We start from the raw sequence: 7,139 nt of genomic DNA, 5'->3' as shown, positions 1-7,139 counted from the left end.
ATCGATTAATTTTTTTTCTAATTTTTTTTCTAAATTATTATTAATAATAACATTTGTATAGACATTTTCATATCATGCAATCGAAAGTGAAACTTAAAATTGCTCCATTGCGGAGATATTCCTGCAAGATTGGGGAAAACTGACATCAATTCACTACCACCCCCCCCCCCCCCCCNCGTCGACAGGGGGTCGCCAGTCTCTGGCACTGTTATTTTGGGGGTCGTGGGCGGAAAAGTTTGGGAACCCCTGGTCTAGATCCTAAACTACTGGTAAAATAACAACCAACAACCATTTTCAAAATGGCCGCCATTGGCACCATTAGACAAATCTGTGATGGCCCTATAGCCAAAAATCTCCCTTAGATGCCACAGTGTGCCAAATCTCATGCTTTTAGCATCAAAACCACAATTCTTTCAGATATTTTACATATCTGCTGGACTATATATCCCAACGTGCATTGCGGCTAAAACATCCAAACACCAAGCTTGAACAGTAACTGAGGATTTTGGGTAGGTAGGTGTTTTAGCCTATCAAAACCCTCTGAAAAAAGAAAAGTGTCTCAGAATCGAAAGGGAAAAACCTATGGGAAAAACACAAAAGCATCGAATACAATTTAAACCAATTAATGTTGTGTAATTAACGGATAAACTGATGTTTTTTAGTGGATGAGTACTGCAGATATAGCTTTAAAATCATTTGACAGGGTGGGGAATACGGCTTTATTATGAAAACTTCGAGACCGGAAATACTGTTTTCACCCCGTGAGGGTTGACGCTAACTTTACATGGACGCTGCCGCATATACACGTTCTCCTGGCGAGACCTCAAATCATCTTCGTAAAATCTATCAAACTATAGATCCTACACATCCACTGGACATGGATTCTGAAAGTAAATATACACTACGCGTTTGCATTCAACAGGAGCACTAGAGGTCAAAAACTTTAAAATGTGATCATAGGCCGTAATTAGCGCTTGAACTATCGACCCATTTGGTCGTATGAGTTGGAGGACTTGTTGATTCAATAACATAATAAATAACAAAGACAGGGAACATTTGGCATGGCCTTTGTATTTTATTTTACATTGCTGTTTTACATTTACTCTTGTATTAACTTTGATTGCAGGACTTTAATCTGTAATATAACTAAAACAGAGCACAAATTTCATATAATTTCTTCTATAACATTTTTAGATTTGATCAGCAGAAATGCATTTATTTTCTGTAACTATATTATGGATGCGTTTATATTAAATCTGTTATTCTTGTTCATATGCAATCATAGGAGAAACATTCTTCTTCTCCTGCTTCCTATTTAAATATATAAAAAAGAAATGTTGTGACAGAATGATTGTGGAGTAAATCCAGAGGGATGAACGTGTGACAGCCATACCATTGTTTTGACAGCATTTTAAGGTAAAGTCCCACCTGAATTATTCAGACATTGACACTGAGGTCACTGCACACAGACCCCATATGAGCCCTTCATAAGCCCCGTCTGGAGGGAGGGTAAAAGGGAGAATCCAAGGGAGAATAACAGAAAAAAAACAAGTTGGGGAAATCAGAAAAATGCAGAGAAGTAAGAGATAGAAAGAGAGAAGTAGACAGTGAGAGAGCAATTACTTACACTGGACTTACTGTAAGTCCTCACCCTGCCACTCTGCTATCTAAGCCTAATGCTGACACCTAAGTGGCCCTCATTAGTCCGTTAGGAGCCACCCTAGTCAGCACGTGTGAGCGAGGTGGAAGCAGATACAGGAGAGGAGGGGATGTGGGGGTTAAAGTGGGGATTGGCTGGATTTGGTGCAGCGCAGATGTAATCCGGTCTCTCCGCTGCTTGAGATACGACCCCTGTTTACGAACCCATATGCAGAGATTTGTTTCCGAACCTGGAGATACTGCATCTTTTGAATTGTTTCATGAAACTGTTTAACCAATTTACCACAGGACAAAGACACAGTGTGTTGCAGAAGAGAGAATTTAAATCTGTGTCCCTGTTCAATCCTCCTTTTTCACTCTGGGGAGATTTTGGTTTCTTCACTGCTCAGCTCGAGGTCCTGGCTGTATGTTTAAAGCAGCAAACACACAGCTTCACTGTCTTAGCAGCCTTCACACAGGCTACACTTACAAAGTGCAGACAAAAGCCTGAGCTTACACCTGTAAATGTGCCTCAATGAAACTGCTTGTTATAAGCCCGTGAGCCTCCACAATCCGCCAGTACAAAGGGAATTGATGATAGGGTATTATGGCAATATGGTAAATATGGCCCACCTTTAGAAGTGCCTGAGATGATATATTAACTCTGTTTCCCCAAGTGCAACTGTACCAACATGAGCTGCTTTTTAGTTTGTAATTAGATGATGGATTTTTAGATCAGTCCGTAGATGAAACAACGTTATGATTAGGGTTCTTTGTCTAGATTTGAACAGCTTAGAGAATAATGAGTGTTTAGCAAGAATAGTTCTTATTCATTTTCATCACGCAAAGCCATTAAAATAAAGAAGTTCTGCTAAATCTGAATTCTTAAAAAGTACAATAACGATGCCAGTATGACTGTAATACCTGCACATAATTTCAGTGCAGTGCTTCCTCATTTTCCTCTACAAGCTATATCTTAATAATTTGATACTAGACCATTTTTAAGTTTGAGCCAGGCTAAAAAAGTTGTTATTGAAGTAGAAATATAAAAAATTGGTTAATTAGCTAAAGGGATTTAGGTGTTTTGAGGAGGAGCTTCTGGAAACATGGTTGTCTATGAGTTCTTTAAGGCAATACACACTGGTGGTGTAAGATGTGTATCTAGAAACGTAAAGCCATTTTCTCTATTTTTTGTTAGGCCTATATTTGACCTGATATATGGCTGAACATAATATTTATATATATATTGTATTTTTTAGTTATCGGCATTACTACAATTGTTGGCACATCACAACTCATAACTCAGGGTAAGTTTGTATGATGCGTCCAGTGTTTGCTATGGACATCAAAAGACATGATGTTGCATTTTAAAATGTGTCCTTTACCTTAAAGAGAATATCACGTTCTTTTGCTTTATGTAACAACATGACCTTAACATCAGCCCAACCAACAATAATGTTTCCTTTGCTCTGCTGTATAATGAATATTACAGCCTCATGAGGCCCCGGTGTGGTTACACACTTTCAGGCTTATAGAAAGTAAGTCCACTAAAGAGTGGATTTATTAAAGATCAACATTGATGTGGTGTTACTCATTCTCCAGCTGGGTCTGACAAGTTGGTCAAAGGCTGGCTTTGCTCTACAACATTAACCAAAAAGACTCATTCAAAATAAGACACATTTTGAAACATCAAACATTACATTTTAAGTCCTGTTTGTATCAGCATCTAAAGTCCAACAAAAAACAATGATAGAACTAATGTTTGCAACAACCTTCCAAACTAATTATTACGAGTTCAGTGCCTTTGAATGGCTGCTAAATGTGAGTTCAGGAAACAATGGAGGCTTCGCTCAGTGACATCACAGCCTCGGGTCAAATGTTTTGCCTGTTTGTCACAAAGTCAAACTGATTAGGAAAGGTCACACGCACGCACACAACACACCACAATCGTGCAGGTACATAGGTATGTGCATACAAAGCAAAGGACTCAGAATACACACACAGACACACATGCTTATACACTCTCTCTCTCCCCCTCTCTGTCACTTGTCCAGGCACAATTGGAGTGTCAAAGTGTCACAGGAGCATTTGAAAAGCTGTAGTTATAACAGTTAAGGCAGGGCATGAGCGAGACGCAACACTGACACTCTTAACCTGCCTCCATCAACACACATGAACTGCCTCACTGGCAGAGCAACAATTCTCTCACGGCGCTAGTCAACAAAGTGCACTGTTCACACACTCTGCGTTGGCCAAAAAGCTATTCTCCTCTAAAAACAATACTTATTTGTGGTATCCATACAGAGAGCACAAACACATCATGCTGTTCTCATGAATTCAAAAGACCCCGGAATCCCGGTCAAAGCCCCTATTTCCTATTGATTTCACCTGTTAAATCCACTTCCAGTGTAAAGGGAAAAAGACAAAAAAATTGAAGTTTACAAAAGGATTTTCAAGCTCTATGAAGATTTGGATGGGGCCTGTGAAGAGCCTGCAACTCAATATTGAAAAGATGGTCTTAATCATTTGTAAAGTCCCTGCAGAGTATAGCAGCTTTGTACACAATCTATGCTGTGACCCAGAGGTGAGACATGGGGATATTAAAATGGGCTTTGAGAAACAATCTTGGGATACTAACATGAGAAAATAATATGTCTGTAGGATGTCGCTAAATCTATTTAGAGTCTCCTCTAGTGTGCTGAATGCTGAATAAAGTGTCATACAAGCAAATATAGATTCTCAGGGAACACATTTGATGTATTGCTATTTATCCGTGGTTTTGCTTTTATTCTGTAGTCAAACCAGAGAGCCTTGGATTGAATCTCTTCATTTGCTAAACAGCAGAGATTTATGACCTCTAATCATTGTAGCAACTCTTGGTTGCGGTTTGTCTTAATCATCTACCATCTTGTTGTCTTGCCCTTGACGAGTAAAAACTAGTTCCGCCCCATTTAAAAATCAACAACAACCTTGTGAAGAAATCTGCCCCTCAAGCAACCCACATAATTTCCACCCTGAAAGATTGATAGGGATATTTTACACCCTCATTGTGTTTACAGTAGAAGTGGGTGTAGATGTAGCACGCTGGTGAATGTTTTATGAGCCTATATCCCTTTGGTAAGCTGCACGTGGTAAACTACACGCTACAAAGATGTAATGAGGGATGATGATAGCCTGGACAAGTCAGAAGAGGGTAATGAGGATTGGCTTGGTTGGGAAAGCTTTGCACAAGGCTTTGGCTCCTTTACGATGGGCGAGCTTATGTCAAACACTTACAAATTAAATTGATGCTGAAATGCCTCCAAAGTCAAAATGCCAGTGGTTTGAATGGTTTTAAACGTTTTGCTGCTATCATATCATAGCCCTTCTGTATGTTGATTTACAGAGATAAAATGACTTATTTTGTGCTGAACACAAAGATATTTTCAGCTAGTTCCGGTTTCCTGTCCATCTTAAAATCAAACCTCCCTTAAGCTTTATGATTCCTATTAGCAATGTTTGTCTGTTGTTATGGAGTAGATGTTGGATCTTTGAGATCTTGGATCACTTTAAGGACTCTCTTGTCCATTGTCGGCTTGAAAGATTAGGTTTGAATTTAGTTATTGACTTTTGAAATCAACCAACTTTTCAATAATTACATAAATTAGTTGGTTGACACTTAAAAAGTAATCAGTTAATTAAGTTACCTTCTAACTTAATAATACAATATAAAATATGGCACCCAAGACACTCATGGCAAATATGAGCAATTAAACAATAAATCTGTGATAATCTAGTTTTAACCATCACTACCTCTAAGAAAATACTTCCTGTGGAGCGAGAGGAATGATTTAGATGTATTGTCGAGGTTAAGTGGGGGAGGTGAAGGAAGGAGTAATTATCACCGTACAGGTTTTCCTTCCAGTCCTTTTCGCTATCTCTCTCACTGTCTGTGTTTATTTTCTTAACATGACAGAAAGCCCTCAAGGGTGACCTGTCAATCACTGTCGTCACAGTAACACGCACACAACCACACACATGGAAGAGAGTCATTACACATGTGTACAGTTGAAAATAAAAGTTCAACTGTACATATATATATATTTCCAATAAAGATGAACATGAAATAGAAATTTGCAAGATCATGCATGTGCACACAATGCAACGGAAATATCAACACACCCTAATGATTCATCATGACATTACCATGAAGGAAACCTGTAAATTATCTTTTGTCGGATTGGATTTCAAATTGATTTGGAGACAAAAGTTTCTTAGAAGGAGTGGAAAGCCTGTAAGGCTGAGGTGAAGTTCAACCGTCTCATGATGTCTGCTATGCTCCACCTTTGTGAATTAGACAAAATGTGCAACATTTTATAGTAATAAGGGAGTAGAGTGGTGTAATGTTGGGGCAGGACATAACACACCAAAATGTGTCACTTGGACCTATAAAGGGCCGTTTAATTATTAGGGAGGAACTGCACAGGCTGCAACATGAGATCAACTTGACGTAAGAAGGGAGAGTTTTCCCGGGATTGAAAGTTTCTATTTAAGTGGAATACAAAAATAAATAGATATTGTTTGCCCTTTTATGCATAATGCGTTACTCAAATGTACTTTAGATCATTAAAACTAAAATGATCTAATGTAGAGTTCTTTATAGGTAATCCAACATTATCAACTATTAGTGTGCTTTAGGTTTGATCAATGTTGCATTTATAATCCTGTTTTTACCATCTTCAAGAGACAGTCTCAGACATCAGTTGAAAGACATTCAGGAATGGCATCTTTTAAAATGTTAAGTGTATTTTCTAAAACAGGTCTATCAAAATGAAATGTTGTACACTGATCTGTACATGATTGTTATATTTCTTCTCCTGCTCCAGTATCTGGGATTATTTAACAACCTTTTGAAAACCTTAGTTGTCGTCTGTCAGATTTTCGGAAACATCTGAACTTCATCAGTCAGAGTCTTGTAATCACCCCTCTCAAATATCATCCTCCTTTTTTACATAACCCATATTGCTCACTACAAAGCTGTACTACAAATGGTTATGTCCAATGTGCAGCTTTAGAAAGCTTTAACCTAAATAAGGAAACTAATGGATGGAGCTGAGGGTAATACATCAGACAATTATTTTGTATTTGTTACCCTTCCCATTCAGAATGTAATAGCCTGTTGATTCAGTTTTTTGTAGTTAAAATATCTTAATTCACTTCATATCGCAAAAGTTACACAACACCAATTGATACTATTAGACCAAAACAACTCCAATATAGCAATTTGACAGTTGAACCACAATTATTAGTAAAGAGAGTCTTTCCCTGAGCTGCTTAAAATGTGAATTAACCACTTAACCCTCCTACTGTCTTAGTTTCCCCCCCTTTACTTTGGTGTTCTCGGTCAAATTTGACCGGTCCTGTTTTAACTGCTATTACATTAACAAAAAAACCATGAATCATCACCAAATGTCATTTAACACCTTTCAAACTGTCATCATTTTATATCGACTACTGGTATA

General features: G+C 38.1%; 1 protein-coding gene across 1 annotated transcript in view; it reads right to left on the bottom strand.

Moving 5' to 3' along the window:
* ccdc92ba (coiled-coil domain containing 92Ba) overlaps window positions 1–7,139 on the bottom strand; it is a 33,476-nt gene that overhangs the window by 4,988 nt on the left and 21,349 nt on the right. The gene's annotated exons all lie outside the window — the stretch shown is intronic.

This window comes from Notothenia coriiceps, unplaced genomic scaffold, assembly GCF_000735185.1.
Source record: "Notothenia coriiceps isolate Sejong01 unplaced genomic scaffold, NC01 NC01_scaffold00037250, whole genome shotgun sequence".
Taxonomy (NCBI): domain Eukaryota; kingdom Metazoa; phylum Chordata; class Actinopteri; order Perciformes; family Nototheniidae; genus Notothenia; species Notothenia coriiceps.
The sequence above is the reverse complement of the archived record's forward strand: the minus strand, read 5'-3'. Positions and strand labels throughout refer to the sequence as shown.